Source organism: Schistocerca americana, chromosome 8, assembly GCF_021461395.2.
Source record: "Schistocerca americana isolate TAMUIC-IGC-003095 chromosome 8, iqSchAmer2.1, whole genome shotgun sequence".
In the NCBI taxonomy this organism is placed as follows: domain Eukaryota; kingdom Metazoa; phylum Arthropoda; class Insecta; order Orthoptera; family Acrididae; genus Schistocerca; species Schistocerca americana.
Genome location: NC_060126.1, coordinates 151,156,660 through 151,184,236, shown reverse-complemented (window position 1 = coordinate 151,184,236; position 27,577 = coordinate 151,156,660). Strand labels below are relative to the sequence as shown.

Sequence of the window (27,577 nt, the reverse complement as noted above, 5' to 3'; positions counted from 1 at the left end):
TCGATATGTTTTAACAGTGACAGCAAAACTCGAAAAATAGCCAGTACTCAATCAGCGACAGCATTGCGCTGGCCCGCGCTAATTGCTACCGCTAGACATGTAGCCCTATTGTTTATTAGTCATGTTTTACTGTCCCTGTTAATACATATCGATGAAACAAATGTGAAGCTAGAGTGATTTGGAAGCGCACTATCGAATGGGAACATAATATTCAGATTTAAAAATAATTTTCTTTGTAATAGGAAACAAACGGACGCTTTATGTTTACAATGGGCGACGCATGGAAGACGTGACAAGTAGCAGTTACTTTGGCTAACTCCGGCTGCACAATACAAATACAGTGATCTGCCGAAACACCAGAGAAAATGGGCGTGACGAGTCTTAGGAGAGACACCCGTCGTCATATCTAAGTCTAAAGTATGCATAAATTTATTTTTCTGAAATTTTGTAAGTATATAACAAATTATTAGCAAAGACATGAGTGCTCTTCGCCACTATATACCAGGCGCCTCTCCTAATAGTCTTCAGGTGTACTTTCTCTGGTGGGTCGTTACGTGTTTCCAGAATCGTTTTTGATTTGTGTATATGGTATTAACCCAAACAAATTTTGCTCATTAGCTGTTTCAAGCAACGACAACCTTGGTAGAAAGGTCGATTTGCTTCATCTCTGAACATTAATGTTTTAAAGCGGAAAAATTGAGTGCACTTCCAAGTGATTTGCTCCAAGTCAGTCCATTACGATATTCATTGTAACGATATGTATTCGTAAGGACGTTTTTTTATTACATTTAGTATTACACACAGCCCCCCTCAACTGAACAGTTCAAGATGGGCTTTATTAGCAGGCAAGTTAAACAGGGATAGCAAAGCAGGAAGAACGATCAGTATTCTAGCAATAACTAACTAGCGCTGCTGGTTGGCGATAATAGACAGACAGCGCGGCGCGGGCCATCACCCAAGGTGGGTCATAACTTCTGGGATTAGTCTCCCTTTAACTGTCGCTTCCTTCCCTAATCGAAGATAAGCAGTTTCTTACCTCCAGAGAAGTTCACCTGTCACCAAGACTTCATGGCGTACCGAATACCTGCTGTCGTCAGAATGAGATTTTCACTCTGCAGCGGAGAGTGCGCTGATATGAAACTTCCTGGCAGATTAAAATTGTGTGCCGGACCGAGACTCGAACTCGGGACCTTTGCCTTTCACGGGCAAGTGCTCTACCAACTGAGCTACCCAAGCACGACTCACGCCCCGTCCTCACAGCTTTACTTCTGCCAGTACGTCGCCTCATACCTTCCAAACTTTACAGAAGCTCTCCTGCGAACCCTGCAGAAAGAAAGGATATTGCGGAGACATGGCTTAGCCACAGCCTGGGGGATGTTTCCAGAATGAGATTTTTACTATGCTGCGGAGTGAGTTGCACCAAATTAGTCCATTACGATATTCGTTGTGACAATATATATCTGTAATAACATTTTTATTACTTTTAATATTACGTACAGCCTACCAACCAAACAATTCAAGATGGGCTTTATTAGTTCTCTAGTCAGTACTATTTTCCAGAATGTTCAAGGGGATCTCATTTGTGTCGGTCTAGCACCAAGCTGGGATTGTGGGGAACGAGAAAGGCGACAATTGGCTAAGGACGCGACGACGACTGGTATACAAGAACGATGCATTCCCGCGGAACATCTAATTGTTGTGATTAGTTCTTTTCGCTGATGAGTCCCGTCTTGGTCTGGAGAGTGATTCTCCAAGCATTCGCGTCTGGAAGGAGCGTGGAACACGATTTCGGCACCCAAACATTGTGGAAAGAGTCCTGTATGGAGGAGGATCACTAGTAGTGTGGGCAGGGATGACGTTTACCACTCGAACCGCTTTTCATGGAACTGCAAGGGTGAATCGGCAAGGTTTAACTGCTGTCAGGTATCGTGGCGAGGTCTTGGGACCTCATTCGCGGTTGTTGCGAGGTGCTGCGGGCCCAGACTTCGTATTGATGGACGATAGATAACGCCCGACCTTATAGAGAACAGGTGGTTGAAATTCTCTTGGAAACAGATAATGCACGCATGGCGTGGCGTACTCGTTCTCCCGATTTGAATCCCATGCATGTCTGGGATCCATCACGGCTTGCATCACCTCATCACCCACCAACCACTATCCAAGACTGCGAGCAGCTCTGCAGGAAGAATAGCTTTTATTGCCTCAACGCGGGACTGATCACATCATTCACCGCATGCCCTGTCGTTGTCGGGCCTGTATTGCTGCCAGAGGTGGGCACAGCCCCATATTGAGCACATTAACCAGTTGTCGGAATGTGTGTGCAAATCCGTTAAGTTGGAAAAAAAGAAGAACATTTTCGTCTACCGTAATCAATATAGCAGTTATTTATGTTGTGTATTCTTTGCATTGTTTCTACTTTACTATTACCTCTTTATACTGTTTCGTGGCAAAATAAACCCCTTTGTTATCTGGAACCGCGTTGTGTTTTTGCCTACGGCTGGATTCAGGGGAGCCTAAAGATCCCGTTTTCCCCAATTTGGTAACCTGTACAACTACATCTATACTCCGCAAGGCCGATCGCTGTGGCCGAACGCTTCTAGGCGCTTCAGTCCGGAACCTCGCGACCGCTTAGAAGTTAAGTCCCATAGTGCTCAGAGCCATTTGAACCATTTTTTGAAACCCCTTTGTTGCTTTAATTTTGGGCACCAGTGTAGGTGGCAGGCAGCTCGTAGTGACGACCTCGGGCGTGCGTGGCCTCAACTCTCTCGCGTCGATACTCTATTCTCGCGACGCCACGGAATTAACAGCAAGGCTGGACTCAGCGAATATGATTCCAAGGTAACGGAGGTCAGAGCTTGGTGTTACCGAGCATAGCGGCAGACTGCTTCGCCAGTTTTGGGTGTTCACGTTAACAAGGGACGAATAAGCCACGATACACGAATGAGAGACAACTGAGAGGAGCAATGTGAGGAATGAGGCTGAGCGCAGTGTCTCCGGCCGTTTTATAACATGAATCATCCACCTGCATGGATAAATCATAGCTTTTGGTTCTAGGGTTGCGCAAACGTGAGGACAGGTACAGTGTACACCACAATTAAAGGGTCACATTTTAAAAATCCAGCAGTTCTCCTCCGCTGCGACGCAGAAGTTTGAAATTTGGCTTAAAGGTGTCAATAAGCTTCCTTAGCAATTATGCAGATGCGTGGTGCCATGCTACGTCATCATCGGGCTCGGCGACGCTGCAATCAGCAATGTGTCGACACATACGAAAAAAAGGCTGCAGCTCTGAAGTTCATGTGAGGTGTAAGGCGGGACAATGATGTAACATTAGCACCGAATGTCACCACAGTTGTGTCCAACGCCACCATGGAGGTGTCACACGCTGGGAAGGACGTCACGCACCCACTCCCATATTACCAACACCTCACACCTTCAACACCCACATGGAGGGGGCGCAGCGGATGCGCCGTGTGAATTAAACTGCAAAGGAAATCTGTAAGTTCCTCCTCTCGTTCGACAAGATCCACGGTGCACTCTTACATTCATTGAGCACTTTCAAAATGTTTCTGTACAGTGGTAGCCATTCGTTGGTTCTTTGCAGTGACAGGCAGCCTTCTCGAAATCCCTGAGATTTCGCATGCGGCCAGCAGGCACTAGTTAGGGGACGTGGCGGTTCTCACCTGACGTGTATTGGAGCGGCTGCCTGTCAGCCGGTGCCTAGGAATTCGTGAATGGCTGTATCTTTACGGGGGAATTTTTAAAGTTCCAAACAAAGAAGCGCGGGTGACACTGAGGGTGGGTCGTGTTAGAGGCACCCTTTTCTATTTTATGCATACCCATACGTCGGTACGTACAGAGCACCACGCTTTTGCGCCATTACAGAGGCACTTTGTAACAGTGGGGGAATTTCAAACTCATCGGTCGCAATGGGAACGAATACGCAGTTTCGAAACGTGACGCTTAGCTGTGTTTCACTGTGTAGATAAATGTCTTCTTCCGCGACTGCTTGTGCCACGAACCAATTTTTTACCAAACAGTTTTCCTAACCGTATTGGGATTTTTATTAAACCTTAATCGCATAATTATTCAGAAATCGCTATCTGAAACTTCTATCGTTTCACAATACGTTTACAGTTTCTGAAATTCGCGCGGAATTAATTTATTGGATGATATTGGCATGTTGAATTTATGCATCTGAGATTTTCTCCGCGTCGGGCACTGGGTGTTGCATTGCCCTAACTTTCTATCGTCATAGTTGACATCCCACTGTTGAGATGGCTGAATGGACACTGTCCGAAGGGCAAAAAATTGTGAAAAAGTTTATGTACTTTCTCAGTATACATGTAATGACCCTGTGATCATAGTCATTCGATTCGTAATTTAATCAGCTGTCACAGTCTGGTCTGAATTTAGTTCTATTGATTTTTCTTTGTATGGGCTGCATGTACTCGCAATGCTTGATTAGGCCTCACCAACGCTAGTGTGAATCGCTTTGGAAAAGTATGCTCCACAGGATGAAGTAGTCCAGAAAATTGCGGTGACCAGTCTTTTGGTGTGTTACCAGTTGTAATAGCGAATGATCCAAGCAAACCAGGTAGGTACAGAACAAAGGTACTCAGGTACGTTTCTTGTTTGTTTGTTTGTTTGTGTGTGTGTGTGTGTGTGTGTGTGTGTGTGTGTGTGTGTGTGTGTGTGTGAGTGTGATCAGAAAAGTCATCAAACCGCAGTGTTCAGAGTGCCCACGTTCCCAAACGGACCGCGCCGACCGCGCCGGTCGTGCGGTTCTAGGCGCTGCAGTCCGGAACCGCGGGACTGCTACGGTCGCAGGTTCGAATTCTGCCTTGGGCATGGATGTGTGTGATGTCCTTAGGTTAATTAGGTTTAAGTAGTTCTAAGTTCTAGGGGACTGATGACGTAAGATGTTAAGTCCCATAGTGCTCAGAGCCATTTGAACCATTTGAACCCAAACGGACCAAGAAAGATAGTACTTCCTTCAACACAAACGCATCACACGTTGTAACCGCAATGTTGCGGAACAGGAAAGGGGGAAAACGAATCTGGTACACTGTGTATCTGTCAACAAAAACAGTGTGATGGTCCTCAGTGAAACGGAATGGCCTTTCGAACTGCGATAGCTCGAATGCGAAATTCCGTTGTTTCATAGCTTATACGGCTCTGTATCTGGTTTAGAACACTACTTTGTTGTGTTATTATTATACAGGGTGTTCCACCTAATGTTAACACTCTTTAATGTTTCGCAAACACATTGTTCAGCAAATGATGTTAAACAAATATTTTACTGTATAGTTAATACTCGTGGAGCGTATGCACCGTTATACTGAAGTAACTTTAGGTTGTTAAATTGGTCAATGTGCTAAGAAAGTGAAGTCTTCCACTGTGGGTGTTCACTCTATTAACATTTCCGGAACGAGAGGCTGTAGTTGATACTTACACAGGTTGTTAGTTCGTTATCTTTGGAGATGTCCTTCGCACACGAGAACGAAAGGGTGGGGAATAGTTTGATGCACTGACCACGACCTCTTAGCCCGAAAGTCTCTACACAAGGAGCTATGTATCTTATGGTGCAATTCCATAATTCTTGTTAGGGGGCTGTGATATAAAACTTGTCAACATTTACAGTTAGGCATTTCGCGAAAAACAGATGGAAAACACGTGAACTGTACAGCCGAATGTAACAGCACGGAAAATTAATACTTCAACACTCAAGAAAACAGCTCAAACTTTACGACTCCACTGGGCAATGGACAGTTGTTTCATCTGCAACGAGCAAGCCATCGACGGGAAGTTGAGCACTCAACTTTCTTCATCTCCATAGTAGTTGTCTTCGTTCGCAAGTTTAGCAAGTTTCACGTGAATTTTTGTGAAATAATCAGTTACAAGCGTACCAAGTGCCAAATCGCTATAGACCTTTATCTTATTAAATACTGCAAGCCGGCCGAAGTGGCCGTGCGGTTAAAGGCGCTGCAGTCTGGAACCGCAAGACCGCTACGGTCGCAGGTTCGAATCCTGCCTCGGGCATGGATGCTTGTGATGTCCTTAGGTTAGTTAGGTTTAACTAGTTCTAAGTTCTAGGGGACTAATGACCTCAGCAGTTGAGTCCCATAGTGCTCAGAGCCATTTGAACCAAATACTGCAAATTTCGTTTTAAAAGCAGTATTTGCTTCTGTACCTAGGTATGTGGGAACGTAGTCTCAGAGGCAGCTGTACTTATTTTTCGTACGATTTTGGGCACGCTGTGACCATTCGCGGGCCGTAAACAACATATTTAACTGTACAATCAACAATTCCAAGAACTAATAGAATCCAAAAATGCTCCATGCAATCATGTACTTCTGTCTTCCAGTGTAAACTGTTAACACATCTGGAACAAGACGCAATGGTTGTTCTAAGCGTGTTGATAGACAGGATAAGACGGTGGAGCATTTCAATATTTTAATTATTTATGGTTTTGAAATGCGCAGTTAAATGTGTCTTTTATGGCCTGAGAATGGTCATAGTGTGACAAATGGATTGAAAAACTAGCTACAGCAGTATATATATAGCGCAGTTCCTAACCTTTATTAAAGCTGTTCAGCACCGGCGACGCGAAATACATTATAGACTTGGTCAACATCAAAGCACTCGCTCGTTGCCGTATTATGAGTTACTGAAAACCTTTGTTAGCTGCTTTTGCTTTCATCACGTACACATTTAGTAAGAAAAGCTGCTTGTGCCGGGCATACCTAGCTAGATGCCGCGCTCGAGGAATGAGCCCCGCGCCGTACAGAATGCGCCTTTTTGTTTCTTTTCTTCTTTTTTTTCTGCTGACAGTGTTTCTCATATTTCCTGCGGGCTAACGTGGACTTAGGACACAAGCGCCTCTGGACGGACTCCTAGTGTGCGACGGGAAGCTACGAGATTGGGTTTAAGAATGACGAGCCGCCATAAAGCCTTGTACTTAATAAAACTTTTAATAGGACATTCATTCCGCCTTGTGCGGAGCAGCGTAAACTTATTTGGCCGAGCGCGCTGGCATGCAATGTCCGCGAGGCAGCAGGAGCAAAAAGAAGTAGGAGGAGGAGGAGGAGGAGGAGGAGAGCAAAAGAAACGGCGCAACGCTGAGCTTTTGTTTGACTTTGTTTGCTCTCGGCGGGGCGAGTTGCGTATCAGCTGATAGACGAAACATCCGCCCGTCTTACAGGCGCCATCCAGTCCGTTGTCCACAGCGGGCTTCTGTCCTCCCCCCCAGCTACCCTGTTCCATCCCAGTAACAAAATACAATCCTAACTGTATCAAAAAAAAAAAAAAACAGAAACGCAGGCGGACCTATGTAGCGGCGTCGCGTTCCTTTTACTGTTCATCTTTGACGGTGGTCAGACAACAGCCCATCCGACGTGTTTGTTACCGCATCATGGTGTTGTTTTCTGTTGCTGATAGAGGAAGGTCACTGATAGTATCGGAGACGTAAGGTTTTCCGAAATTATAAATTTTTTGGAGGCTGTATTCGAAAATTTTTCAAATTAAACAGCACTATAATACGTTACGTCATAGAAATACAGAGGGGTCCCAAAAACTGTATCTACTGTTTAAAAGTCCATAACTTGCAAACTAATTGACGGAGTTGTCTCATTTTTGGTGAAAGTGTAGCGTAAAGTCCAACTTAAGATATCACTGTAGGTGTTCGAAATGATCACACACAAACGATGTCGCCGAACTGCAGCACGAACTACTGACTGCAACGTGTTCAGTTGGACATTTGCACATGAATGTACGATGGATTCTCGAAGTTCATCCAATGTGCGTGGCTTTTGTCGATAAACGACGTCATTTAGTGTTCCCCACAGCTAAAAGTCCAGAGGGGTTAGGTCTGGAGAACGTGGTGGATACTCCACAGCACCTCTACGGTCTATCCATCTTCCTGGCAGATTTTCGTCGAGATACGCCCTAACACGATTTTGGTAGTGGGCTGAGGCACCATCTTATTGAAAGTAAACTATTGCGTCTCCATACAAGTCTCGGATGGCAGGTAAAATGGATGTCTGAAGCTTGTGAAGGTACACCTCACCGGTAACTGTGCTGTCAAAGAAGAATGGCCCAATCTAGCCCCGGTAAGGCAACCCACACCACACATTTACTCCTGGCAAATTCACAGCTTTGTCTACATGGACGTTCGGATTTTCAGCGGACCAGTAGATGCAATTGTGGCGATTTACTGTACCATTGAGTTTGAACTGTGCCTCATGAGACCACACAATCATCTCTGCAAACTCTTCATCATTGCGCTCCATGTTAGTAAACATCTGGGTAGTCCACGTTCATTGCGTGTAGCAATCGTTGGATGTAGCACTTCCACTTTGCTGTCTTCAAAATTCGCCGAACACTTGAGCGACTCACTCCAGTTTCACGGGCACACTGTCTCACACACTTCTGTGGTGAGCGAGTGAATTATTGTAACACACGACAAGAGTTAGCTGGACTTGTTACTGTTACAGGTCATCCAGATCGTTGTTTGTGTACACCTTTAACACAGCCTTCGGCTTCAAATTTGTCTTGAATGCGACGAAACGTTTAACGTGTCGGTGGCTCTGTTTGATACTCATTTCGCCATTGCCGTTGAACCTTATTAATGTTTTCGTACTTAAAATACCACTTCAGAACTGACTTCCTTTAATCGAATGTAAGCCTTGCGGCAGCCATGTTTACTCGAGTAACTAGGTGCAACTAAGAACAAAACATTGGCTATCTGGCGACTGTCATTGACAAAACAAAAGAACGCAATACAACGGTTGTGTGGCGATTGCCGAAACTATTACACTACCAAAGATGAGACAACTCCGTCAATTAGTTTACCAGTTATGGTCTTTTAAATAGTGGATGCATTTTTTTGGACCCCTGTGTATAAAACTCAGTGCCCTAAGAATATACGTTCATTGCTATTTTAATATTTTTTCCACTCTTTAAATTTCGATCGTTTAAGGCTCTAGAGGTATGTATCGAACATGAAACAGTAACGTGTAAAAACATTTTTGTTACAAAAAAGTTTCAACTTGGTCATTAAAAGTTATAAAAAACAAATTTCATGTCTACATCTACATACATGCTCCGCAAGTCAGAGGGTATCTTGGACAACTACTGGTCATTTCCCTTCCTCTTCCACTCGCAAATAGAGCTAGGGACTCCTTACGAGCCGTAATTGATCCTATCTTCGCGGTCCTTACACGAAATATATGCTGGCGCAATAGAATCGTTCTGCAGTGAGCTTCAAATGCCGGTTCTCTAAAGTTTCTCGATAGTGTTCCGCGAAAAGACAGAGGTTTCACCGTCGGAGAAAATACTTTCGAACAAGCAAGAATTCATAATAAAGTTGTAAAGTTAAAGTTCTGAACAGAATACCAAATCAAAATTAGTTTATCCTTAGTAAAATATTTATCACGACTAGCGAGTATATGGACACAGTTCTCGTGGGCCCAATCCTCAAAAACGTGGCATTGACTCCAGTCTTCTTCGAAGGATTCTTTGATCGTACACTGGCGTTTCCTGTTCATCTCTCAGAGATCTAAAAAAAAAAAAACCTTATTGTGTTCTAAATTAGGTTCCATGGTCACAGTATTGTTTTTCCGAAAGGCTTTAAATCTATCACCTAGTTACCTAGTTTACATCTTGGAACTGAATGTGCTTCCTTCGTGTTATTTTCACCCCATTTATATCATGGTTTCTCTACATTTGCATATTAAACAAGAAAAAAAAAAACAAAAAAATGGCCATGTACGAGTAAGACTTGCGTTCTGAAAATTCAGTACAACCTTATGTGTACAGACAGTCCATCAGTCCTGGGAATCGAGAATTTCGACAATTTTTGCCTATTATCGATACTGATACTGCAAGAAATCGGTGCCGGGTATTCATAGACTTGCGAGAATGTTTTAAGTTTTAAGTCGGATACTAAATGACAAAAGAAATATTTTTCGTGTAACATAACTACATACACTCCTGGAAATGGAAAAAAGAACACATTGACACCGGTGTGTCAGACCCACCATACTTGCTCCGGACACTGCGAGAGGGCTGTACAAGCAATGATCACACGCACGGCACAGCGGACACACCAGGAACCGCGGTGTTGGCCGTCGAATGGCGCTAGCTGCGCAGCATTTGTGCACCGCCGCCGTCAGTGTCAGCCAGTTTGCCGTGGCATACGGAGCTCCATCGCAGTCTTTAACACTGGTAGCATGCCGCGACAGCGTGGACGTGAACCGTATGTGCAGTTGACGGACTTTGAGCGAGGGCGTATAGTGGGCGTGCGGGAGGCCGGGTGGACGTACCGCCGAATTGCTCAACACGTGGGGCGTGAGGTCTCCACAGTACATCGATGTTGTCGCCAGTGGTCGGCGGAAGGTGCACGTGCCCGTCGACCTGGGACCGGACCGCAGCGACGCACGGATGCACGCCAAGACCGTAGGATCCTACGCAGTGCCGTAGGGGACCGCACCGCCGCTTCCCAGCAAATTAGGGACACTGTTGCTCCTAGGGTATCGGCGAGGACCATTCGCAACCGTCTCCATGAAGCTGGGCTACGGTCCCGCACACCGTTAGGCCGTCTTCCGCTCACGCCCCAACATCGTGCAGCCCGCCTCCAGTGGTGTCGCGACAGGCGTGAATGGAGGGACGAATGGAGACGTGTCGTCTTTAGCGATGAGAGTCGCTTCTGCCTTGGTGCCAATGATGGTCGTATGCGTGTTTGGCGCCGTGCAGGTGAGCGCCACAATCAGGACTGCATACGACCGAGGCACACAGGGCCAACACCCGGCATCATGGTGTGGGGAGCGATCTCCTACACTGGCCTTACACCACTGGTGATCGTCGAGGGGACACAGAATAGTGCACGGTACATCCAAACCGTCATCGAACCCATCGTTCTACCATTCCTAGACCGGCAAGGGAACTTGCTGTTCCAACAGGACAATGCACGTCCGCATGTATCCCGTGCCACCCAACGTGCTCTAGAAGGTGTAAGTCAACTACCCTGGCCAGCAAGATCTCCGGATCTGTCCCCCATTGAGCATGTTTGGGACTGGATGAAGCGTCGTCTCACGCGGTCTGCACGTCCAGCACGAACGCTGGTCCAACTGAGGCGCCAGGTGGAAATGGCATGGCAAGCCGTTCCACAGGACTACATCCAGCAACTCTACGATCGTCTCCATGGGAGAATAGCAGACTGCATTGCTGCGAAAGGTGGATATACACTGTACTAGTGCCGACATTGTGCATGCTCTGTTGCCTGTGCCTATGTGCCTGTGGTTCTGTCAGTGTGATCATGTGATGTATCTGACCCCAGGAATGTGTCAATAAAGTTTCCCCTTCCTGGGACAATGAATTCACGGTGTTCTTATTTCAATTTCCAGGAGTGTATTAACAATATTAGGATTTTTTTCTGTACGTCTACGGTGAACTGTGCTTCCTTCAAACTTCCGTGTTTCTAGGTCAACGGCAAGTACTCTATATGTTTTGATGAGTGAAATCTGTGCCATAAATGGCCATATCTTTTGATTGCATAGCCTTAGGACCTTCAGTTTTCAACACAGTTAAGGGCCAGTATACCTTAATACGTGACATAAATTTTAATTGATTCATCTGCTCATTCCTGGCAAAAACTGTTTTAACAGTGAGACAGACAGACAACAAAGTGATCGTAGGGTTCCGTTCTTACCGATTTAGGTACGGAACCCAAGAAACCATAAAACTTAAAAGTTTTGGTGCTATCCGTTTTGTCCGTTACAATCCGAAATTGTTTTGTCTCACTCTGCTCGACCATGCACTGTGATAGTGTAACATTACCATAGTACTTGGGTTGACATTGTCACAGCCTACAGTATAGAAAATAATATCAGTTGTATCTTTTATAAATGTGGTCTCACATATCGATACCAACCTCGGGCGTCACAGTTGGCAACGGAATCGCAAATTTTCGTCTGACGCCGACAGCGGTTGCACGGGATCTGACGGACCCAATGTTGTGCACCCGCTGAGAGCACCCTTTGCCGCAGCATTATAGGCCGGCCAGCGGCAGCCACTCTCCCCAGTCGCGCTTGGGGCCTCTTCACTACGACACCATCTTTCGTCCTTAATACAGTGAGCCGCCTCTTTGTACGCATTTTCATAGCTGAACTCTGTTTGTTGCTGCATTACTCTTCATATGTTTGGAAAAGTACAAGATCAGCAAATCTTGTGTTTGCGGTATCATCTTGTTCGCTAATCATTTCTGATTCTGTCCAGTTTCACTACGACGACAGGCCGCTCCACTCTGTAGCCCACCTCTCCTTCCCACTGTGTATGAAGTCGTAAATAATAATATAAAAATGAAATGTTACGTACAAACAAAACGCAACTCTGCAAAGTGAACTTCGTGCACTGCAAAACTCACTACAAACAGGTAACTTGATTCCTCTCCTAAAAGCATAGTTGTTTTGATACAAATTCGTGTGAGCGGTCACACAGCAGGTACCGACTGGTGCTTCGAGTAGCGCTGGAGTTTAGGAACAGCTGTCCTCCAATACGGATGTAATTATTATAACTGCCCCTAGTGTTATATGCATCCATACAAAAATCTTTGAAATTTGCGGTCGGTATTCCTGTTTACTAAGCCGTAACTTACCTTGCGGGCTTTAAAATATAAAAATGAAATGAGGTAGCCCTCAACTACGTACCCTCAGACTTAGAGTTGAAATATTAAAAGTTTTGGCTGGTTTCGTTGTCTGGGGGCTGGGATACGTAGTTGCCGCATTACAAGGCAAATACTGCTGAGTCTACAGTATACAATATGAATATACACATGAATCGAATGGTCGAAGGTTCCTATCACTCGGAAATTGCGAATTTTGAATGTAACATAGAAATTTATAAGTGAAAGATTGCAATTAACGATTTTAAATGATGAGTGCGATAGCAGAAGTACCTTTAAGAATGCTGTTTATTACTTCAAAACACTTCTTGGTGTCGATGGTCCAGCAATTAAATAAAATATAAGTTGCATAACAGGGAAACAATAGATTCCTAATTCACGTAATTAGTTGTGAACAACAACATAGCTCGCGAGATATTCACTTGTAAAGGCATACTACGTCTTCACTGCAGAAGCGACGGAAATCTCGCAAGTGCACACGTCGGCACTACTCTCCCGCGACCACACGCAAAACTGCTCCACTCTGCAAGTCTGTCCTGTGACCGTACGTCGCTGCTTCCCCGTCCAGCCCTCCCCGTATACTGTGCGATCCGATGCTCCATACAGTCTCTCCATTCTTTGGTAGTCGCCTACCGTAGTAACGAGCGCCGGGATTGGCTAAAGCACTCCCGCCATGCCTCCAAACCAACGCACACTCACAAACATATTGAAAACACATACGAACTACTGGATTTACATTTAAATAACTTGAAATTAAATAAATATTTCTACGGCTGGACCATAAACACGCTGTAACACACATTATTAAATACACAAACAAATTAAATAAACATATATCAAAGGAATAGCAGGCCAGTAGCCTAATGTCTCTGTGCTTTCTAAAACACAGTAAATATTTCACCAATTTCTTCATGAGTAGTATATATTGGATATAAACAAAGACATAGACGAATAAATATATTTATAAGCGTGCTGCTACCGTTTTTTCGCGTAACTATGGAGTACTTATTGCCTGACGCGATCGATAGTAATCGGCCACTTTGACCTCCAATGACTCCAGTACTATTCAGGTTAAATGTCTGTAATTCATACTAATTTAGGTTTACAAATGTGTGTGAAATCTTATGGGACTTAACTGCTAAGGTCATCAGTCCCTAAGCTTACACACTACTTAACCTAAACTATCCGAAGACAAACACACACACACACCCATGCGCGAGGGAGGACTCGAACCTCCGCCGGGACCTGCCGCACAGTCCGCGACTGCAGCGCCTGAGACCGCTCGGCTAATCCCGCGCGGCTTAGGTTTACACTAATAGCTTTCTAAAGACGAGTCGGTCGACAAACTTGTACAATTTACAATCAGATACTAAACTTTAAACTAATAAAGATATTAATGCGCTTTCAAATCTTTAAGCTCACTACCCTTTATGTAATGTGGTTTTCTCACGATGTATGGCTGCCACTACATCGGCCCTTATGTGATTTTGTCTGGCTCTAAAACGTTGGTTCCCTGCGAATGTGTATTAACTGGATTGTGGACCAGGGTTCGTAATTCTGTCTTAAGAGCCATTATTGTTCTGACATATATACCGTGTGTGGGCTTCACTAATATAGTAATGTAATTTTTATATTCTGGCTGTATATGCCACTGTGCGTAACTCTCTCGGCGTAAGCGCCACCTGCCTTTTTGATGTATAACTGTACCAAGGCTCCCATACTGTTATAACGGGAGTGTTACAAACTTTCTTTCTTTCTATTGTTACTTTATCTAAGGACGTTATTAATACTGATAATTTACACGTTGCTTTTGTACGCCAATCGGCACATGGTTCGCGCCATGAGCGTCACCTGCCCTGGCCGCAGAGTAACTACGCTGGCCGATTACACTCAGTCGGTTGTGAGCTCTGCAACATCCATGTACTAATTTATATTTACGGGACAAACCCTATTTCTAGGGCTATATTTTAATTTTGACAAATGGATTTATGCCGATATTTGAAAAACGGCGATGATACATCAGTCCATACTAATGTAAAATTGTAAGTACCAGTCGTCGTTCTCATATTTTTGTAATGCAAGAGCTCTCTAATTTGTGTTAAAATCTATTCTTGACTTAAGATTCATACCTTTCTAATGTAAGCTATGATGTTCATTGTCCTTAGGCCGCCTTCTGAAGAAGACAAATTTAAATTTCTTGAAACCTAGGTAAAGAATTCTTTATCCATTGCAACTGGTCGGCTGTTTATAATTTTATTACGTGGAACCGTTGCTGTTGTGCAGCTATGTTTAAAATACAAAAAAAAATAATAAAGATATTGAAAATCTGATTACACCATCAGAATCGTCGTGCAAACAGTTGTAATATGTATGTTTCTTTTTAAGGTATCGTGATTCCTCTGGCTATTATTAATTACTGCATGAACTGTGAAATGTCTGACATTGTGGTTTCACAAAGCCCGCCATCTTTGGCACTCCCGGCATACAAATCTCCTTCATCGACACAAAGCACAGTCCTCGTCACGGCGTCAACATGGAATTGCCAGCCACGCAGTCGGCCTGGACCACGCGTTGTGGCTACCCCTCTTCTCCCGGCTGATGCTCGGCACTACACGGCCTCTGAGGAGCCGCGGCCTGCCGAACGGTCACTCCGAGTGTCCTCGCCTCTCTCTCTCCACACTATAGAAACTACTGTACATCTGCTAGTGATTTCAGTATTGGCTAGGCAGTTAGTTGTAATGACGCTCCCGTTAGCCACTGGCGCCAGGTGCGACGTTTGCGCAGTTTTCCGTTTTTTGAGTGCAAAAGACGTTAAACCAATCGCAATTCATCGACAGTTAACAGAAGTTTATAGGGAAGTCGTCTGTGGATGCCAGAAATGTCCGCAAGTGCTGTAGAGTGTTTGCAGATGGTCGTACTGGAATTTATGACGAGCAAAGATGGGGAGACCACCAATTCACGAAGAGACAATTGCAAAGGCTGAACAAATCGTGCTCTAAGATCGGTAGATCACTCTCAGTGAGCTCTTTGTTCCTGAGATTTCACGGACTTTGACTGAAGTGTTGAAATTTCGGAAGGTGTGCGCAAGATAGATCCCAGGAAAGCTAACAGAAGGCCACAAACGACAACGCGTTGAAATTTCTCTCCAATTTATTCAACGTTACTCAGGTAAAGAGGACAACCTTTTGGATTCAGTAGTCAAGGGTGGGGGGGGGGGGGGGGGGGGGAAGAACCTAGGCTTTCCACTGCAACCTTAAATCAAACATCAGTCAGGTGACTGGCGAGATTCCGATTCAGATTGATTCAAGCCGCGGAAATTCAAAGGAGCACAGTCTGCCGATGAACCCATGTCAACCGTGTTTTGGGATCTAAAGGGGACATTGTTGGTCGACTTCATGGTTCCTGCGACAACTATAAGTGCCGGCAGGTATTGTCGGACATTAAAAAAACTCAAACGGGCAATTAACGAGGAATGTTGAGCAACGGCATAAGCCTTCTCTACGACAATGCTCGCTCTCCCACATCGCCCGTCAAACCGCGGATCTCCGGTCACAGTTCGGACGTGACGTCCTCACCCATCCACCCTGTAGTCTAGACTTGGCGCGCCAGTTACTACCACTTGTTTCCCAAGTTGAAAGAACACTTGTCTGGAAGGCGCTTCAGTGACGATGCCGAGGTGAAAGATGAGGTCTGATGCTTCTTCAATAGCATAGCGGCGGGCTCATGTGACATTTTACGAAAACTGCTACAGCGTTTGCAAAAAATTCATCGATCGAAAATGCAATTTCGTGGAAAAATAAAAAAAAGTTCAAGCTTCAAAACTGTGTACAGTTAGGTGTAAATAAATGTTCCTGTATATATATATATATATATATATATATATATATATATATATATATATATATATTGACATACAAAATACTTTCTAAAGCACTTTTAAATAGAATAGAGGAACAAGCAGGACCTAATATAGGAGATTATCAAGCAGGATTTACAAAAGGTAGATCATGTGCAGAACAGATTCTTAATTTAAAAACAATTTTGAGAGTGAGGGCTATACAAAATAAAAATACAGTAGTTACTTTCGTAGACTTCAAGAAGGCCTACGACTCAGTTGACAGACAAACACTATTCCAGATACTTTATGAATCAGGGATAGATGAAAACACCAGAAGACTTGTTGAACAAACGCTCACAGATACAACATCAAGAATTAAGTTTCAAAGCGAAATTTCTGAACCATTCAAAATCAAAACAGGAGTTCGACAAGGTGACGGACTGTCCCCAATTCTCTTTAACTTGGTTTTAGATAAAGTAGTAAAAACATGGGAAAACACAATAAAAAACAGAGGCACAAAGGGTATAAGCATGGGCCAAGGAAAGAACAAATTTGAAGTAAAATGTTTAGCCTTTGCGGATGATATGGCATTGATAACTGAAAACCGAACAGACGCAACAGTTATGCTTGATATGTTACACGAGATTGCTGAAAAGACTGGGCTAAAAATATCCTACGAAAAAACCGAGTATATAGAACACAAACATAATACAGAAAAGTTTATGAAAACAAAGTATGGAAAAATTAAAAGAGTTGATAGATTCAAATACCTTGGGGAATGGATCCAAGCCAATGGACTGGATAACACAACAAATAAAGAAAGAATAAAAAAGTTGGAATTTGCATATAAATTAACACAAAACTACTACAATAAGAAATCAATATCCATACAAGCAAAGATTAAACATTATAATTCAGTTATTAGGACACAAGCAACATATGGATCAGAGTGCCTAACATTGATTAAGAAAGGCGGATTAAGAGAACTAGAAAAAAGAGAGAGAAAAATATTAAGAAAAATTCTAGGTCCTGAGAAAAACAAGGAAAACAGGTGGATTAAAAGGAGAAATGAAGACCTATACAAAAATACAGAAAAGATCACAGATACAATGAGGAAGAGACGGCTAAAATTTTATGGAGATTTAAAAAGAATGGAAGAAACACGAATTAAAAAGAAAATTTTTAATTACGTTAGTAAGCTGAAAAACACCGTAGGATGGATAGAAGCAGTAAAGAAAGACGCCAACAAAATAGGTGCTACAGAAGAAATAATACGTGACAGGAATAACTTTAGGCTACTTATAGAAAACGCAAACTATGAAGAAGATGCGCCAAAACCTCGACCCAAGAGAGTGTGGACAGATGAGCAGAGACGAGCAGTTGGCGAGAAAATGAAGAAGTACTGGGAAGAACGGAAGAAAAAGAAACACCATAAGTCTTAAGTTGTATGCGGTCCATAGCTGGCCAAATTCATAATTAAAAAAAAAAAAAATTTTAAAGTTGGAGACCTTACTTTTGAGATCCCCGTCGTACACTGCACGCAGACTCAACGTGCAGTTCTGGCGGTATATGGGCCAAATGCAGTGTCGCGCCCAGCCGATGTGAAATAGTGTCAGCAGTTTCAAATAAACCGCACACACCTTGGTAATGCTGATCGCGAAGAAGATCCGTCGACATCGAGCACAGTCGACAATGTCCAAGCAGCCGAGGAACTTTTGTGTGAGCTGAAAGGACATCTGGGGAAAAGAGATTTTCCAACGATAAGGACGTTTGCACAGCTGTTCTCGAATGACTCCATGATCAAAGAAGGAAATTAGAGCGTCGAGGAATTGAACGATTGGTAGGATTTCCGTTCGTTGTTTACTGGTAATAGACGACTGTGTTGAAAAATGGCGTCACGTATCTGTGTCACTATGTAGTGTAGTGCAGCATTCAGTAAGAGTTACGGTGCCTCTCATAATAATGTGTAACTTACTTTTTGAAGTTACCTCGTATTACGAACGCCAGGACGACCTCAGAAAAGGCTCCTGCGGTGTTGTGAGAATCTGAAAGTGCATTGAATGGTTCAAATGGCTCTGAGCACTATGAGACTTAACTTCTGAGGTCATGAGTCGCATAGAACTTAGAACTAATTAAACCTAACTAACCTAAGGACATCACACACATCCATGCCCGAGGCAGGATTCGAACCTGCGACCGTAGCGGTCGCTCGGTTCCTGACTGTAGCGCCTAGAACCGCACGCCACTCCGGCCGGCGAAAGTGCATTGAAGTCGGAGGTAGAATCTATGAAGCTCAAATTTGAACGTATTCATTTCTCTTTGCTTAGCAAAAAAAATGTTCAAATGTGTGTGAAATCTTAGGGACTTAACTGCTACGGTCATCTAAATTATCCTAAGGACAAACACACACACACACACACACACACACACACACACATATGCCCGAGGGAGGACTCGAACCTCCGCCGGGGTCAGCCGCACAGTCCATGGCTGCAGCGCCTGAGACCGCTCGGCTAATCCCGCGTGGCTTTGCTTAACACATTCAGTGGGTATTTGCAGTTACATTGTTACAGCTGTGTCTTTAAAACTAATGAAAACTGAACGCATGTAATATGGAATATTTTATTCGAATTAGTCTGTACTACCGCCTCCTAAAACAACTGCCGTATCTCAGTCTATCTTTTCATTATCGTACAGTCACAAATGCAGCATCGTTGAGCTCGGAGATTATCGGTCGGTGCACGTAGCGGAATTGTGCAGCCGGCGTGATTTGCGATACAAATATAGTCGTCGCACGGTCGTCCCAGTTGCCCTTCTGTTCTCACTGGCATTCAGCGGATAACCTACGGCTAATCGGCTTACAAGACCGTCTGGATGAAGAAGAAGATGTAACACGGGGAAGCGATAGTTTGTGGAATTTTCCCATCAGCAGTGCTGATTTAAGGTCACTCTCCTGCACTGGCTATGGCAGCGTTCCCGACAATCTCTCACGAGGCCTGCTACGCCCATAATGGCTGCTAAACGCCGATCCCATAACTACGGCTAACGGTCCCGCCTCGTCGCTGCCGCTTTGACCCTCGCCACAAATTGCTGTGTAGGAGCACCAGCAGAACGCCGCGCTCCGCGTGGGCCCAGTCCGGCATCGGCCGACTCTGCGCTGTCGGTGATCGGAACACCTGTCCGGTTTTAAAACCATTCGTTTCCGGTGCACTGCGAGATGCTCTGTGACAGAGGATTACTCCAACTTGTTGATAGCTCAGTCAGTAAGGAACGGTTTTTTGAATCTGTTATCTGCACAGTGGTGTCATTTGGGTTGCAAGGCATACGTCTTATGTATCATACACTTACGTACTGGCGGACAGGGACACTTGAGCACTGCGGAGGTTGGTTATAAACATCACAAGAAATAAGAGGAAGGAATCACTTGTGAGTTCGTAAACGCCTCCATCGGTCCATCTAGCACAATGGCTGTGAGTAAGGAGTTCAAAAGCATGGGATCCAATACTCGTGCATATCTCGTAACGCACACACTTTTGTAGTCAATGAGATGTAAAGAGCGACGCTACTGGCTTGTGGATTACTGAACGTATTTTCTGTAGTAAGATTCTGTGTTGTACGGACCGAAATGATTTTCAGCGGCGAAAAAATGATTCTTTCGGTTTGTTCTTCAACTTGGATGAGGTCTATTTTTTACAAGCTTGAGCTGACTGATAGAATATGTTGTAGGATTTTGCTACGGGCGGCCGGTGTGGCCGTGCGGTTCTAGGCGCTTCAGTCTGGAACCGCGTGACCGCTACGGTCGCAGGTTCGAATCCTGCCTCGGGCATGGATGTGTGTGATGTCCTTAGGTTAGTTAGGTTTAAGTAGTTCTAAGTTGTAGGGGACTTACGACCACAGCAGTTGAGTCCCATAGTGCTCAGAGCCATTTGAACCATTCTTTTACATATTTTCCGCGGAGAGAGGTGGCACAGCGGTTTAAGCCATGTGAATTTAACAACTCTACTCGTGACTGCAAACCCCATCCGTTTTCGGTGGTTTCCTCTAATTGCTTACTGTGAATGGCCGTGTTCTTACCTGCAAAACGACACGGCTGAATTCCTTCCCTACGAGCTTGTGGGCATCCTCTGGTTTCTGGTTATCTCGCCATAGATGCGACGTTAAACCTTGGTCTTACTGCCTTCCTAATTTATTTGCTATAACTTGGAAGGTACAAGTGAGTCTTGTAACTGCGTAATGTACAGTGTGCACCATCACTTTGCTCACGAAGAAATTACTGCGCTACATTGATGTTGTTAACATCAGCTTACAAGTGTGACGTCGGAAACCTGTAAACAGTGCTTGGAGAACTTTCATCTTTCTGGGCAGTCGAGTTCTACACTTTCTGGCTCTTGTTCAAAAGCCTTGGACACACACCCAGATTTTCTAGACGAGTGTGACTTTGTGGGTGTACAGGGCATTGAGTCTGTCGTCATTGACCGACATGTGGTAGTTTGTAACTGTGTTGTGTGTGTGTGTGTGTGTGTGTGTGTGTGTGTGTGTGTGTGACGATTGATTATATTCAAGTAAAGGACTGTCTGGACGATCTCCATCGAGCATCTGTCGTGTTTTGACAATACACAAAAGGAGGCTTACTAGGCAATGCTACTTTTTCGCGTGTGTTGGATGCCATCTCTATGAAGCCGGCTACAAAGATCAGGCGTTTTCCGCGGTACTTTTTAAAAATTGTATCTTTAATCTTGGATATTTTCATAGTTACCGCGATTAAATCCGGTGTACGTGCGATCAGTTTATCATCTCGTTTCGTGCTTCGTTATTGCTACGACCTTTCAGCTGGCTCTCAGAATTGAGAGTCTTGGTTATCATTAAGAGGCAATTTTGTTAGAAGTAGTAGCAATAGTAGTAGTAGTAGTAGTAGTAGTAGTAGTAGTAGTTTTATTCATCCGTGTATGACTTTAAAAGAATATTGACATGTCATTGTGCTAAAAAAATGACAATAACATAATTCATTTACACAGGCATCTACATATATATTTACAGTTCTAGTTCGACAAGGGTATGATAAAAAATAAAATTTATTCAAACAGTTGGTGTACGCACCCAGTTATAAATGTCTGTCTTTTAGGAACTCTTTACTTGTACTGCTACTATTGTTCCCAAACTTCCTTTAATATTTTAATTTACTTTTTTTAACACGCTCCTATTTTACAAGTTACGTTTTTATAACAAATTTCTGCACTATGTAGTGCCATTTAATAGTGCGTGGGCGTTATAGTACTATTGCGTGCTTTACACAAGACGACTCAGTTGCCCCGTTAGTGAGATAGGTGAAGGTGGCAAACATCTATTCAGTGGTGTGTGAGTGTGTGTATTGGAAAAATGCAGTCAGTCTACGAAAGACTCGTGCGACCCATGCAGTATTTGTCAACTGCGTGGGACCGATATCAGGTAGGATCAACAGAGGCTATTTCAAGATGCAAAGAACGGCAGCACATATGGTCACAGGTTTTTCTGAGAGCGTCTCGGAACTGCTGAAAAATTCGAACTGCCAGCCGCTTGAAGATAAAACCAACTATCCCGGGAACGTACTTACAAAGTTTCAAAAACCAGCATTAACTGAGGAATCTAGTAAAGTGCTTCAGCCTGCTACGTGTCGCTTCCGTTGACCGAGACAAGATTAAACTACAGGGTGATCAATCGTCAACGCAGCCGCTTTCGCAGCGTGCGATCGGCCGGCTGCTCTCCTCGCGGCGCGGGTGACCGCAGGTCCGCAGTAAGTCAAGTATAGATTCTCGCGTGAGTTATCTCTAACATACTCCAACAAAAACACTTCAAAAGTAAAATAAATTACCCACGAAACCAAAGCAAGGAGATGCTGGAACTGCCTCCAATCGTTGTTCGAGCATGTCTGACACCTGCTTAGGAAATTGCTCATTACACTCTGCAGTTCCATTTGAGAATTGGCAGCAATTTCTTGGCGAATGTTAGTTTTAAGTTCATCTAAAGTGTGTGGGTTTGAGTTATACACTTTCTCTTTTAATGCTCCCCAGAGATAAAAATCGCAGGGGTTAAATCGGGGGAACGAGGAGGCCGTGTGTTCTTAGCGATAACTGTATCTTGAAACACGCCACGAATTTCCTGTAATGAGAAGTTGGCTGCATGTACCGTCGCATAGTCCCGCTGGAAGGTCGTTAAAGCACGTTCTCTCTCAGTTAATTGGCCAAAGAAAGGCCTCAAAATGTGTTCCACATATCTTTCAGTATTAGTTGTTTCCTGAGAAAAAAGAACATTCCATTCTCTCACACCTTATTCCGCAGCACACTACTGCTTTTCGGTCATGCAGGGGTGCCTCGTGCTTTTCAGAACTCCAGTAACGGTTATTTTGTGAATTGATGTGTCCACTTAGGTGAAATCATGATGCGTCCGAAGAGAAAGTTACGTGAGAGATCACTTTCTCTGTCATGCTCCCTATTCAGACCCCATTCAGAAAACCGCAATCTTTTAGCAGAGTCACCCTGTTTAAGTTCGTGCACTGCAGTTATTTTGCAGTAACTTAAGTGACTTCTTACCCCTTTTGAACGGAACATATGAAAATCACATTTGCTGATAAAGACATGGGAATGAATTTCTAGGAGACTTTTCCAGAGCATGTACAATGTTATCCAGTGTTTCTTCGGTGAGTACTATACGCGGTCGTCTGTTTCCTGTCAAGAACACTTCCTGTTCCACGAATATTGTTGACAAATCGATGAATGATACTCCGATTAGGAAACGGAAAATCATGAAATTCCTCTTACAAAAATCTTCTTACGACATGCGCTGATTCTGTAAACATGTATAATTCGTGCATGTATACCCTTTGGCGAATAGGATAGTTGTATTTTCCCATTTCACTTAAAACACTTTTCACTGAATCCACTTGCGTTGCGTCGCCCAACATACGCGTGTAACCTGCGCAAGACATCTACACAAACTAGGCCTCGCAGCGGAAGGGAAATATGAGACGCCGCGCCAGCGCTGCCGCCGACAGGCTACCGGTGGGGACAAAATCCCCGCCAGGCGGTTAAGGATTGATCACCTTGTAGAATGAATTTTCAGTCTCCGGTAGAGTGTGCATTGATTTGAAACTTCTTGGTAGATTAAATCCGTGTGCCTGCCGGACTCGTACCTGAGACCTTCGCCTTTTGCGAACAAGTGCTGTAACGACTAACCTATTCAAGCATGACTGGACGAACCATCACACCTGTATTTCCTCCACTGTCTGTTCTCCTATCTTCCAAAATTCACAGAACTTCTCCTGCATACGTTGTGGGAGAATAACACTCCCGCAATAAAGCACATTGCGGAAAATGGTGCAAGCACGGTCTAGGCCCCTGGCATGGCCAGCTTTGGTGACCCGAGGGCCAGATTCACTTACATACTTGAACATCGCAGGGTCCGTCGTCACGTGACGTTAAATGTTTGAGGTAACGCACCAATATGAATGGCACCTGCTTCCCCACACTCCACGACAACGAATTACGCCTCTGGACTCGAGTTTTTAAGAGCATGTTCTTGTTGTTAGTCCCATCTTCGTATGTTTAGATTTATTTACGACATTTTACTATAGTTGTCGTAAATACTTCAGCTGCAAATTCTGCAATGCCATTGATAATGAAACAATGTTGGCCGTGCGGTCTAACGCACGGCTTTCCGGGCGGGAAGGAGCGCCTGGTCCCCGGCACGAATCCGCCCGGCGGATTTGTGTCGAGGTCCGGTGAGCCGGCCAGTCTGTGGATGGTTTTTAGGCGGTTTTCTATCTGCCTCGGCGAATGCGGACTGGTTCCCCTTATTCTGCCTCAGTTACACTATGACGGCGATTGCTGCGCAAACAAGTTCTCCACGTACGCGTACACCACCATTACTCTACCACGCAAACATAGGGGTTACACTCGTCAGGTGTGAGACGTTCCCTTGGGGGTCCAAGGGGGGCCGAACCGCACAATAACCCTGGCTTCGGTGTGGGGCGGCGGAGGGGTGAAGTGGACTGCGGTAGTCATCGTGGGGTTGTGGACCACTGCGGCTGCGGCAGGGACGGAGCCTCTCCGTCGTTTCTACGTCCCCGGTTAACATAACATAACATGTTGATTTTAATGGTTGTGATGCTAACAATTCTTCCGTTATGTTGAACTCCACATCTACTCCACGATCACAAGTTACTAACTGAGCTGTGTCTCACAAATTAGTGCTCTCGTCCAAACCGACCCCAATAATAACTAGTTTGTTGACCAAGGTGTGGTTTCAATTGGCACATTTCGCAGCTAGTCGGTAATTATCGTTCCAATGTCGCCTACTGCCAACGTCTGCGATCTATCAGCGTGTAGCACAGACGTAGACAGTAAGCAGGAAATAACGTGTGTGTGTGTGTGTGTGTGTGTGTGTGTGTGTGTGTGTGTGTGTGTGTGTGTGTGTTTGTTGTTACCAGGGATCCAGAAGCGAAAATATTTTTCCCCACACCCCTTAACGGCAGTGAGCCATTTCCCCCCACTCTTCGCACGTACTTGAGCACATAGACCGTAACATTCCGTGTGCAGATTAAGAAACTCGAGGCGAGCCGAGCGTCGGCGGAAAAATCGGAAAATGCCTCCCAGAAGGAGTACAGTTGCCAATGCCTCGCTCTCCGTCATACGGGTTTCTTCCGCGGGGTGGATTGAAACCAATTGTGGGAGCGATCCGTGGCCTAGGGCAGTGGTTCCCAACATGTGGTCCGCGAGCTATGCCAGAGGGGTCCGCAAGATGCTATTAGAATAAAAAATATATTAAATATATGTCGTATTATAACAGACTTTTTGTTTTGGCCGCTTCCTGCATGAGCAGAGCTTTAGCGAACGCTAACTTCTGCGCCTAATCCCTTCCTAGAGCCAACTGACACTAGCACACTCTAGCGCAAAACTAGAATTAGATAGAGGCAAATAGTTCTGCTGTATGCCGTTAGACTGCGCTCGCTGCCCTTTTGCAGCTGATAACTGACAGTCACTTTACACAGAAACTCGCATTTCAGACGACAATTGGCCATTGTTAATTTATTGCCAGTGCTTTCACAGATCGTGTTGTTTACATATTCAATATTCTATATTAAAACACTAGTGTTGGTAAAGCATTGTTTTTCGCGGAAGCTACAGTTCGCGTAGTTAAAAATGGACCGTTGGTTAAAAAGTGGTTCGTTAAAACGAGAAAGGCCTACGGATGAAGAGGAAGGTAATGCTTTTGATGTTCAAGCAAGTAAGTCAGTGACTCTCGAACCGAAGTTGTCAGTGTCCATTCAACGTAAATCTTGCGTCCCTTGAACCTAACCCTTCCAAGATCAGCATTAAGCTTACTGGAAAAATTAGAAAATATAACTCTGATTACTTGTAAATGCAATCTCAAGTGTAGTATACTTGGCAAACCAATACACTCAGTTTTAATTTTTTCCTGCCATTTTCAGTTCATACTCAATTTTTTAAAGGAGTTTGTTATACTAAACACCCAGAATTGAAGACAAAGATTTTGAGCAATAATCAAAAATTTAACAACAGTGATGGCTAAATTGAAAAAGTTTTAAGCTCAATATTTTTTCAATAATGAATATGTCAATGTTTTTGCTAACAAGGGAACCTCCCCATCGCACCCCCCCCCCCCCCTCAGATTTAGTTATAAGTTGCCACAGTGGACGGGCCTTGAAAAACTGAACACACATCAGTCGAGAAAACAGGAAGAAGTTGTTTGGAACTATGAAAAAAATAAACAAAATATACAAACTGAGTAGTCCATGTGAAGATAGGCAACATCAAGGATAATATGTGCTCAGGAGTGCCGTGGTCCCGTGGTTTGCGTGAGCAGCTGCGGAACGAGAGGTCCTGCGTTCAAATCTTCCCTGGAGTGTAATATTACTTTCTTTATTTTCGCAAAGTTATGATCCGTCGTTCGTTCATTGACGTCTCTGTTCACTGTAATAAGTTTAGTGTCTGTGTTTTGCGACCGCACCGCAAAACCGTGCGATTAGTAGACGAAAGGACGTGCCTTTCCAATGGTAACCGAAAACATTTGATCGCAAGGTGATAGGTCAACCGATTCCTCCACAGGAAAACACGTTTGATATATTCTATACGACACTGGTGACGGCATGTGCGTCACATGACAGGAATATGTTGTCGACCCACCTAACTTGTACACTTGGCGAATGGATAAAAAGATTCTTCAACCTTGCCCGATTTAGGTTTTCTCGTGTATGTGATAATCACTCCCAAAAAAGTGATGGGAACGTAAGAGTTTGTCACATAAACTGCAACAAATTAATGCAACAGTTTCACAGTCGCACAGTTTTCTCTGTGCTCTGTCAAAACATGTTTTTAACGTTTTCAAATTTTTCCGTGTGTAGACCGTCAAATCCTGCATATGTCCAAGCAAATCTGAACATGTCCTGGAATTTTGGAGAGCGAAGTTGATTATGTATGAGTGCTTGAACTTTGATAATTGTCTGAAAATAAAAAAAATAAACTTTTTATTCGAGGGAAGACTTGAACCAAGGACCTCTCATTCCGCAGTTGCTCACGCTAACCAAGGGACCACGGTGCTCCTCAGCCCATACTATCCTTGATGTTGCCTATCTTGCGCATGGACTACTCAATTTGTATATTTTGCTTATTTTTTTCATAGTTCCACACAATTTCTTCCTGTTTTCTCGATTGATGTGTGTTGAGTTTTTCAAGGACTATTCACTGTGCCAACTTATAATTAAATCTTAGGGGGGTGCAATGGGGAGGTTCCCTTGTAAGTACCAAAAATAGAAAACGTATAAAAAGACTCTTAATTTGGCTTTTGTAGGTACTTGATACTATGATGACAAGGTACCAATCATGCTCGATGAGGGGGTCCTCGAGAAAATTTTGTTGGGAACCCCTGGTCTAGGGAATTGTTTGCAGCAACGTTCGACGTCTTCCAATGCGCACAGAGTCGTTTAAGCAACCGTTCTCCCATGATAAATGCACGAATGGAAGGCGAAGATCCTATAATGTGTGGTACAGTAGAAAGTGACTTTTGCC

At 44.2% G+C, this 27,577-nt stretch overlaps 1 protein-coding gene and 1 non-coding gene across 4 annotated transcripts in view; one reads left to right on the top strand and one right to left on the bottom strand.

Moving 5' to 3' along the window:
- LOC124545307 (homeobox protein PKNOX1-like) overlaps positions 1–27,577 on the top strand; it is a 723,840-nt gene that overhangs the window by 498,043 nt on the left and 198,220 nt on the right. The window lies entirely within an intron of this gene.
- On the bottom strand, positions 1,163–1,237 carry Trnas-uga. The gene has a single exon. It is a non-coding gene; the product is annotated as a tRNA-Ser (tRNA).